Here is an 11,314-nt window from a genome sequence, read left to right on the forward strand (position 1 = left end):
TTGTGATCTTATAATTTGCTCATGCCATCATCGTGGCCATCCCATTTGCATTTCAAATAGCTCACAAGTCAACAAAATCACGTGGCATTCATCCAAAATGCAAACAGAGGGCCACGATGTTGGCATGAGTAAAAACGCTCATGTTCATGTTCAGCTTCCGAGTTAGTGGTAGTAAAGACATGAGGGGCCTATAAATACAGCATCACAAGATTCATTCAAGTCATCAATAGCTTAGAGATCGCTATTGAAGATGGCCACAGGAGGAGGAGCACTTCCCAATGTTCCCATGCTTGGTGGCCAAGGCAATTACAGTTATATGCACAATTCAAGCTGTCAAGTATGTATTACTAATGGATAATCAAAAAGTATATATTATATATATATATATTAATACTCTTGTTACATGTATCAATCAACTGGCACTAAGGATGGCAGTAGACTGGACAAGCCCAGCCCCATCTCAAAATTCTGCCCTCCATCACCGCCTTAAGAATTTTGAGCTTCCATCTTAGTTTCATGTCCTTCATCTTTGGTCCAAATGGGGGCAAGGTGGGGGAGGGGGCGGCGCGGGGCTCCATTTTTTTTCGATCTACTGTCATCCCTAAAGAGTTTTTTAGCATTTTACTAACGGGAATTGCAGACGGGGCAGGGAGGGGGAAAACGTAAGTTCATTCTCACCTCCATCCCCGCATGGGTTTTGATTTTAACATGTCCTTCATCACGCGTCCAAATTGGGCAAGGCAGGGTAAGGTCCCGTTTTCCTCTGGTCCATTACCATCCCTAATTGTCATGAGAAACCCTGAGCATAGACCGCTCATCTTGAGCTCCTATCTAGGTTTTGAGCATACAATTAGAATCTCTTCCTGATTCAGAGTTTTTGCCTTTACAGGAGGGGGAGTCCGGGGGCTCTCCCTGGCGTGGGTCCTGTTGCGCGTTCAGCAGGTGGGGGTCAAGGCGACGCCACCCCTGGCGGGGTCTTAGGAGGGCAGTGCCCCCCAAAAGAAATTTTTTTTGAGCTTAAGTTTGAGACTCAATTTCTTGTGGATCAGACCCGATTTGTTCAAGTTTAGGGTTGCATCCTTTGCCTTGTATAATTTTTTTTTCTTTCTCTCTTGTATCTGTTTTCACGTAAATCTGTGTGTTTTTGTTGTGGTTTGTTTCCTTCGGTTGTTTCTTGCTTGTGGTTTTCTTAACATTTTCCAATCCACGTTGAGCTCTATAACTGAGCAGGCTGGATGGCTCTGATGCAACTTAACAAGGCTTGATTGGCTTAATGATCCCATTGTGATTTACATTTTGTTCAGCCAAAACATTGATCTATTTTTAGTCTTTTTCTTGTCATTTTTGCAGCCAATTAATGCTTGCCGAGAGGCGTATCAGTCACAAGAGCTGATCGACTAATTGCAAGTAATTGGCAATTCAGTAAATCGTGATTACTCACCTAAAATCATTAATATTTTATTGGTATGAGTTTTTCATGTAAAGTTATTATTTTGTTAAAATATAAATTGTCTAAGAACAATTAAAGTTTCTTTTTGTTTAAATTCAACATCGAAATTCAGAAAAGTGCAATTAAAGGCAACAAAATCAATTTATGAAACCTATGATAACAAAAAATACTCAACTTAGTGAAATTTATCCAAAATAACATGTTTTACCTGATTTTAATGAATATGACTAGTGTTTAGTTTTTATGAAACTTATTAAATGAAATTACCGTACGAGAGGTAACTGATTCGTGATTTACCTGGATTATCTCATACAATAGTCTTAATTTTGTATCTTTCTAATATTATATCTCTATAACTAGTATAACAGGTGGTTTGCCTCTCTCTCTCTCTCTCTCTCTCTATATATATATATATATATATATAAAGTGGTAGCTGCAGCCGTTAGGTGCGCAGCTGCCAGTGGAAGTGGACACTTAGAATCTTTTCCCCGGAAAAACACTGTTCAGCGTGAAAATCTTAGTGGTGGATTTCAACCGCTGCAAAAGGTCTATTTTTTTGCTGGGACCTTAGCGACGGTCGAAACCGCCACTAATGGCCGCAGAGATGCACACGTCATTTTTAAAAAGTCACTTTAGCAGTGGTTTCAACCGCCGCTAAAATTCCCAACAAAAAATGTACCTTTAGTGGCGGTCCAAACCCGCCATTAAAGGTCTTTTTTTCATGATTTTGACGCTGAACAGCATTTTTGCACAGAATTCACCGAGTGTCCGTCACTTTCACTATGGATGCTCAGAAGCATTGCGCTCGAGGTAGCGCTCCTATTGATTCCACACCTATACATCACTATATATAGATAGACAGAAAAAGTGATAGCTATGCAATCCTTAGGTGCGTAGCTATGAGTGAAATGTTGTTGAGCGTCCATCGCACAAGAGATGGACGCTTAGTGTCTTTCTCGTGCAAAAAACACTGTTCAGTGTCAAAATCATGCAAAAAAGACCTTTAGTGGAGGTTTTTGACAGTTGCTAAAGGTTTGTTTTTTTGCTTGGACCTTTAGCGCAGACAAAACCGCTGCTAACGCCCCGGAGATGCATGCATCATTTTTAAAAAGATGCTTTAGCGGCAGTTTCAACCACCACTAAAGGTCCCAACAAGAAAATAGAGGATTTAGTCGAAAATGACCGTTAAAGGTCTTTTTGCACGGTTTTGATGCTGAACAGTCCATCGCCCTCAGCAGTGTTCAAATAGTAACTGCGCACCTAAGGGTTGCTCAGCTATGAATCTCTCTCTCTCTCTCTCTCTCTCTCTCTCTATATATATATATATATATATATATATATATATATATATATATATATATATATATATATATATCAAAGAAGAGATTTTTAGCATGAGAGAGCCCACCAAAGAATAAATGGATTTCTTTTTTAAATGCTGAATTACTATTGTACTCTTAATGTGCGATGCCACAAAAAAATTCCGGTGCATTTTTCTGGCCACTACAAGGATGATGGTTAATAATGGCGATTTTTTTTGCCATTATTTCTCTATTTTGTCGCTGCCATTGGCCTATAACGGCGAGACTAAGTCGACGAAACAAAATGGCATTGGTTGACCAATGGCAACATTTATAAGTCACCGTTAAAGGGTGAACCAATACCCAAAGAATCTCGCTGGAACCGAAAACACTAATAACAACCACCACAAGAAAAATGCTACTTAGCGACGGAAATTTGCGACGGATTTTTTTCGTCACCAATTTGCGATGGATTAGCGAGCGAAAACTATTTGTCGCTAACGTTTGAAATATTTGCAAAATTAGCGACAGAAATATCTTCGTCGCTAAAGCTATCGCTAATTAGCAAGGGATTAGCGACAACATTTTTTCGTCGCCAAAACACTACAAAAAAAATGCTAATTAGCGACAAAATTAGCGAGGGAATTTTTCCGTCCGTAATCCGTCGCTAATTAGCGATGGATTAGGGATGGAAAAATTCCCTCGCTAATTCCGTCTCTAATTTTCGTCTCACCTGAGAAGCGGAATTTTCCCTCCCTCCGTTCAAATTTTTTTCTCCCTTTGTTTTTCCCTTCCGTTAGATTTAAACCTGGAGCTTGCCGGAGTCGAAGAGAGTGGCGACAAAGAGGAGGCTGCTGTTGGGGAGCCACTAAAGCCTGTCGGAGTCACCGACGCCGGAACGCGCCGGTTCAACAACATAGGCGTTGTAGCGCATTATGAATGCCAAGCACAGCACCACCCACTCCAAGCAAAATATGAGCACGCAGAGACCCCTCGCGAGCTTGAGTATCACCTCTGCGTCGTCTTCTCTGACGTACGACTTGAGGGACTGCAGGAAGTCTCCCATCCGCGTGAAGATGAGCACCGACACCGACCCCTCGAATATGGCCATCAACACGGTTGACACCATGTGGGAGGTGTACCAGCGCATGTGCGAGGCAGTGCTGGTGGCCGACGCGCAGCCAAATGTGGTGGCAACGATGGTGGTCACGTGGAGGAGGAGGATGAAGAAGTCATAGAGTGAAGGGAAGAGGTAGAGGGAGAGGGTGAGGAAAGATGCAACTGAAGGCAGCGCCGGTTTATCGCGATTGTTAGGGGAAGAGCGTCCCGACGCCGGAACGCGCCGGTTGTGCAAAAAAAATTGCTTCTTGCCGGAGAACGCGCCAGCAACGAGCAAATTTTTAATTTTTTTTTTTTAAAATTTAATGACGGATTAGCGACGGATATGATCCATCGCTAATTTAAAATAGCGAAGGACTCGTGATGGATCATATTCGTCGCTAATCCATCGCAAATTAGCGACAAAATTAGTGACGGATAAGTTCTGACACTACTTAGCATCGAAAAATCGCGATGAAAGTTTTTCGTCGCTAATCTGACACTAATCCGTCGCTAAACTGTTTAGCGACGGATTAGCGTCAGATTAGCGACGAATTTAGGTCATCGCTAATCCATAGGTTTCTTGTAGTGAGCGAGGTATCATATAACAACGAGGTTGTTTTAATCCATGTTTAAAATAAATTAATTAGTTGAGTCATTAAGGTATTCTAATTTACAATTTAATATCCCAATTATCTTTCTCTCTTTCTCTATTTCAACTTAAACAGGCTCTATAATTTCATGATGAAATTTTACTCCTACAACATGATAAAGCCACCCCTAACATTTCTATTACTGCTTACAGAGAAGCATATATCTGAATGTAAAGAAGATGATAGAGCATGCAATCCATGACAAATTTGATGTTCCAATTGATAAAGGCATAATCCGAATCGTAGATCTAGGCTGCTCAGTTGGACCCAACACGTTTTATGCTATGCAAACAGTCATTGATACAGTCTTGATCAAGCTCAAGAGCTTAACATATCATCAAGGAGAGGCACCACAATTCCAAGTATTCTTCAATGATCATATTGGAAATGATTTCAACATGCTTTTCAGTTCCCTCCCTTCGGAAAGACAGTACTTGGTGGCTGGAGTGCCTGGCTCATTTTACTCGCGGCTATTTCCCCGAGCATCCATTGAATACTTCAATTCTTCATTGGCCCTCCATTGGCTCTCCAAGGCCCTAGATGGTGTAGCCAACAAGGGAAGGGTCCATTGTTATGGTGGTGGGCCCGATGTCGTAAATGCTTATATGGCATAATTTAGGGCTGACATGGCAGCATTTCTCAATGCAAGGGCTCAGGAACTCATGCCTGGTGGATTACTGGTTCTACTATTTTTGTGTCGCCATGAATGTATGGCACCGGATGCACCACGCCATGATTTGTGGTTCGCTTATCTTGAGCCCATTCTTAGAGAATTTGTTTGTGAGGTATGTTCCCACATAATGGTATGTTTTATTTTAACATCAACACCACCGAATAATGTGATGCCATTTTTCAAAATGTTCTACTGAAAACTCTTCGAATTGTAAAGCCGCATATGTCATTAACAATATATTTTTTTTATGTACCTGAACATAGCAGCAGTTTCAAAATTTGCTAAAACATAACACTGATTTTCTCCGGACAATAGCTAAGCAGGAAAATGATTTTCAAAAATCACTGGTTGGGTATGTTGCATTACATCAGTGGACAAAAATGAATTTCCCGGCAAATAACATGTGCCCCCATACTATTTTGGAAAGTTTGCCTCCACACTGCCCATCTTGAGTAGATTAAATTACTAAAAAAAGGAAGAAATTTTTGTTTACAGGAACCAAACTTTTTTTGAAGAGCAGATATCTTAGTCTGCTAAGTATGAACAAAATCATTATTGGCAAAATGGCAAACTTGTATCTCTCAATCTAAGAATTATGGGAAGAAATCTAGTAGTAGATTAGAGAAGGGAATTGGTGTTCAAACTCCCTCTTGCTCTTTTGATTCTCTCTAAAAAACCAAGTTATAGTGCAAATTAAAGAGAAAAAAACTGGCCCAAGACTTTTTCCATGCCCAAATCTAGAATATCAAATCCACCGTAGAGACGAAGCAGATCCAACAATGTTCGGGGCTGCGTACCTAAGGGCGTGTTCTGCCCAACTAGGGGCAGCCACGTATGGCTGCCCCTATAGACATAGGGGAGCCCCCCTATTATTAAAGAGGGGACTTAAAAGTGTGAACATCCTTATTAGCATTCGGCCCGAACACACAACCATGTGGCATGGACTTAGCGGAACATGTAAGTGAATTAATTATCAGAATAAATTAAAAAAATAAAAAATCAACAAGTATTAATGGTTAGACTATGTTTTTTTTTTTAAAGAAGAATATTTAATTTATATATAATTAGAAGAATTAATTACTTCAAGAGACTGTTTTGGATTGACTGAGAGATCACTTGTTGAACAAGGGGGACCAGAGTATTAAAGTTAAGAGGGTATCAAGAAATCTGGTGTGCAATGGTTAGACTATGTATTGATAATAAATTAAATTGTGCTTGCATGATTAAAGGGTAAGGTGAAAGAAGAGGAGCTAGACTCATTCCAAGTGCCAATATATACACCAAGCATTGCCGAGTTTAAGGAGGCAGTAGAGATGAACGGGTGCTTCACTATCCATGTCGGGCAGCTGGTTGATCAAGTGTGGGGAATGAAAGGAGGTGGAGATCAAGAGTCTGAGGCTGATCTTAACCAGCTAGCAAGGTCTGTTGGCACTGCATCCAGGGCCGTATATGAGAAGATGGTGAGCAACCACTTTGGTGAAGAAATTGTTGAGGAGCTATTCCAAAGGTTTCCAAGCAAAGTTTACAACCATTTCACCAGTCTTCCTTCCATGCCTTCACCTCCACCAGCCGTCTTCTTTGTTCTGCAAAAAAAAACAATTCATTAGCCTCTCTCTCTCTCTCATGATCCGCTTGTTTTTTGTTTGTTTTGCTCCTGCTTTGTTTATGTTCTGTTTTTGTTTTTCCTCCTTTTGTTCATTTTGGGTTCAACTCTGTTACACCCCTTCTGTGGCTATGTTGAAACCTTGTTTCGTCTCTCTCTCTCTCTCTCTCTAGATATATATATATATATATATATATATATATATATGAAGAAAAATGTATGGCGCCATAAAACCATATGGTGGTAAATATTCTTGTCTGTATGAATTCAGCCGCCAAGTGTTGGATCTAGTAATATAAATGTGTTTTACTTAAAATGAGTGTAGCTTCATGCAAGAAGTGTTGCTATGAATGTGGAAGATCTCTCCAAGAGACTTCAGAAATATGAAATGCTTAAGGTAGCTAATCTTAGCAAAAAACATAAAGGGAAAAGGTAAACAATGCAGCTTCATCTTAAGATGTTGGTTGCTGTAAACACCCCAAATTTTCACTCACCTCCCCGACACTTCTACCAGTCATCATGATCAATCCTCTGAGATCATTAGGAGGGCAAAATGGTCATTTTTTGAGATGAGACCTTGCAGTAATTCATTCTCAATTCTCAAAATTTCTCTATTTAGGCTCAGAAATATCCTCAAACTGCAAAATTTTAAAATCCTACTCTTGACAAGAAGCTAGAATTTCCAATTCCTGATTCAGAGTGGTGTTTCATGAGACATGTCTTTGCATATCATCGCATGAGCATTTATATCATCTCACTGTACAGCATGTCATTTCGAGATCCAGAATTCCTGATTTTCAAAATTATCAATCCAGATTCGAATTTTAACTCTTTCAAAATTGATTTCAAATCCCTGGGTTTTTCAAAATTGTCAGTTTCTCTCATCTTAACCCCCAGGACTTCGAATTACAAAAGTTTTCTAAGGAAAACAATCTGGATAGTTTTGATATTGATTTTTAAATTTCGTTAGTTGGAAAGAAGGGGACGCAACTTTAAATTTAGAAGATTTTATTTCAAACTTTTGCAAAAAGACTTTGAATTTCTTTACAAAATCTCTGCATTTTTTTATATATTTTGCCCTGTAGGACCATTTTCCTTCTAAATTTTTGAAATCAAGCCAAATTTTACTTCGTATTTTCCAATTAGCTTATTATAAAAATCCCAAAAAGGAATTTATTTATGTTGATTTTGCTTTTTATTTCAAATAACGAAATGATGAGGGACCCACCCTGGAGTGGCGTCACACTCAAATTCCCAGGCATTTCTCTTATTTTCAAGCGGGGCCCACCCCGAAATAGCACAAATTTACAAATCCTTTTCTTTTCATTTTATTTGTTTCTACAAAATAAAGAAAGTGGGCCCACGCATAGGTGGTGCCTCACTAGAGCTCCCTGCAGAGAAAAACAAATAAATTTTTTTGCGAGGTATGTTCCCACATAATGGTATGTTTTATTTTAACAACGACACCACCGAATAATATGATGCCATTTTCAAAATGTTCTACTGAAAACTCTTCGAATGAGGCTGTTAAAGGTGACATGAAAGATTGTAAAGCCGCAGATGTCATTAACGATATTTTTTTTACGTACCTGAACATAGCAGCAGTTTCAAAATTTGCTAAAGCATAACACTGATTTTCTACGGACAATCGCTAAGCAGGAAAATGATTTTAAAAAATTACTGGTTTGGTATGTTGCATTACATCAGTGGACACAAATGAATTTCCCTACAACTAACATGTGCCCCCATACTAATTTGGAAAGTTTGCCTCCACACTGCCCATCTTAAGTAGATTAAATTACTTAAAAAAGGAAGAAAATTTTGTTTACAGGAACCAAACTTTTTTTGAAGAGCAGATATCTCAAGTCTGCTAAGCATGAACAAATTCATTACTGGCAAAATGGCAAACTTGTATCTCTCAATCTAAGAATTATGGGAAGAAATCTAGTAGTAGATTGGAGAAGGGAATTGGTGTTCAAACAACCTCTTGAACTTTTGATTCTCTCTAAAAAGCCAAGATATAGTGCAAATTAAAGAGAAAAAAACTGGCCCAAGACTTTTTCCATGCCCAATTCTAGAATATCAAATCCACCATAGAGACGAAGTAGATCCAACAATGTTCGGGGCTGCATACCTAAGGGTGTGTTCTGCCCAACTAGGGGGAGCCACGTATGGCTGCCCCTATAGACATAGGGGAGCCCCCCTCTTATTAGTATTCAGCCCCCCGAATACACAACCATGTGGCATGGACTTAGCGGAACATGTAAGTGAATTAATTATCAAAATAAATTAAAAAAATAAAAAATCAACAAGTATTAATGGTTAGACTATGTTCTTTTTTTTTAAAGAAGAATATTTAATTTATATATAATTAGAAGAATTAATTACTTCAAGAGACTGTTTTCGATTGACTGAGAGATCACTCGTTACAAAACAAGGGGGCACAGAGTACTAAAGTTATGAGGGTATCAAGAAATCTGGTGTGCAATGGTTAGACTATGTATTGATAATAAATTAAATTGTGCTTGCATGATTAAAGGGTAAAGTGAAAAAAGAGGAGCTAGACTCATTCCAAGTGCCAATTTATACACCAAGCATTGTCGAGTTTAAGGAGGCAGTAGAGATGAACGGGTGCTTCACTATCCACGTCAGGCAGCTGGTTGATCAAGTGTGAGGAATGAAAGGAGGTGAAGATCAAGAGTCTGAGGTTGATCTTAACCAGCTAGCAAGGTCTGTTGGCACTGCATCCAGGGTCGTATATGAGAAGATGGTGAGCAACCACTTTGGTGAAGAAATTGTTGAGGAGCTATTCCAAAGGTTTCCAAGCAAATTAAGTTTCCAAGCATTTCACCAGTGTTCCTTCCATGCCTTCACCTCCACCAGCCATCTTCTTTGTTCTGCAAAAAAAAACAATTCATTAGCCTCTCTCTGTCTCTTTCTCATGAGCAGCTTATTTTTCGTTTGTTTTGCTCTTGCTTTGTTTATGTTCTGTTTTTGTTTTTCTTGCTTTTGTTCATTTTGTGTTCAACTTTGTTAGACCCCTTGTGTGGCTATGCCGAAATCCTGTTTCGACTCTCTCTCTCTCTCTCTCTCTCTCTATATATATATATATATATATATATATATATATATATATATATATATATATATGAGGAAAAATGTATGGCTCTATAAAACCATATGGTGGTAAATATTCTTGTCTGTATGGATTCAGCCACCAAGTGTTAGATCTAGTAATATAAATGTGTTTTACTTAAGATGAGTGTAGCTTCATGCAAGAAGTGTTGCTATGAATGTGGAAGATCTCTCTAAGAGACTTCAGAAATATGAAATGCTTAAGGTAGCTAATCTTAGCAAAAAACATAAAGGGAAAAGGTAAACAATGCAGCTTCAACTTAAGATGTTGGCTGCTAACCTCATAGAGAAGTTTAAAGATGGAAAGACATAATAGGATATTTAGGGAGGAAGCTGTAATACCCCGGAATAAGATTTGTAAAAAAAAAAGGGGGGGGGGGGGGGGAAGACGGTTCACCAAAATTGGGGAACCACCTTCCCCATTCTTCCACACTAAGAAAAATGTGCATTGGCGACAGATGCTATCCGTCACTAAATAAGTTAGTGACGTATTTTGTGATGAATTAGCAACGAATAACATCTGACGCATAACCTTAGTTGCTAAAGTGCGACAGTATTTATCTGTCGCCAATACCTCACTAAGTAGTGACAGATCATGTACGTCGCAAATGCATCGCTAAATAGAGACTGATTTGGTTATGCGACGGAATTTAATCTGTCGCTATTATGTCGCTACTATTTAGCGACGGATACTTATCCATCGTAAACTGACGACTCCTTCAAATTAGCGACGACGTAGCGATGAATATTATCCGTCACTACTCCATCGTAAATTTTTAATAAAAATTTTTAAAAAAATTGAAATAATTAGAAACTCAAAAAAATTTCTCGTTATACAATTCATATATCCTGCTTATTTAAAAAAAATACACATACAAAAAAATATGTATACATGTGAAACAAATTAAACACAATATCTAAATTAAGCAAAATTTAACAACCAAATGCAGTCCTTGTGAAGTTATAATTAGTTACAAGTTTCTCAAACAAATTAAACAGACAAATCTAATCCTCACCAAGATTTTGGGCATCATCCTCTTCATTTTCTCGATCTGTCCTTCTTTCCATGCCTCCATCAGCTCCTCTACGTTGATCATCTCCAGTATCCTACAAAAGAGAACCAAAATGTTATTATTTATAAACAAAATATAATGAAATAAATTATATGCAATCCACCTAATCTAATGCAACAAAGTAAATGGTTGAATGACACATAGACTAGTAATAAACTGAAGAATATTAACAGAATTATAAGATAAAATTTAGAGTAATTCAATCATGCATACCTGATGGGCACCTGAGCTCATGTTGAATGCAGATGAAGTTCCTCTATTCTGAAAAATGTTATGCAACTCATTACGGACAATGTTGAGAATGACTTCATTTAAAAAGTATTGTATT

General features: G+C 38.4%; 1 pseudogene; it reads left to right on the forward strand.

Annotated features, from left to right (window-relative positions):
• The first annotated feature begins 250 nt into the window (after positions 1 to 250).
• On the forward strand, positions 251 to 6,782 carry LOC149815661 (loganic acid O-methyltransferase-like; annotated as a pseudogene).
• Positions 6,783 to 11,314: the final 4,532 nt, after the last annotated feature.

Source organism: Nuphar pumila, chromosome 15 (genome assembly GCF_984573655.1).
Source record: "Nuphar pumila chromosome 15, dmNupPumi1.hap1.1, whole genome shotgun sequence".
NCBI classification, from domain to species: Eukaryota; Viridiplantae; Streptophyta; class Magnoliopsida; order Nymphaeales; family Nymphaeaceae; genus Nuphar; species Nuphar pumila.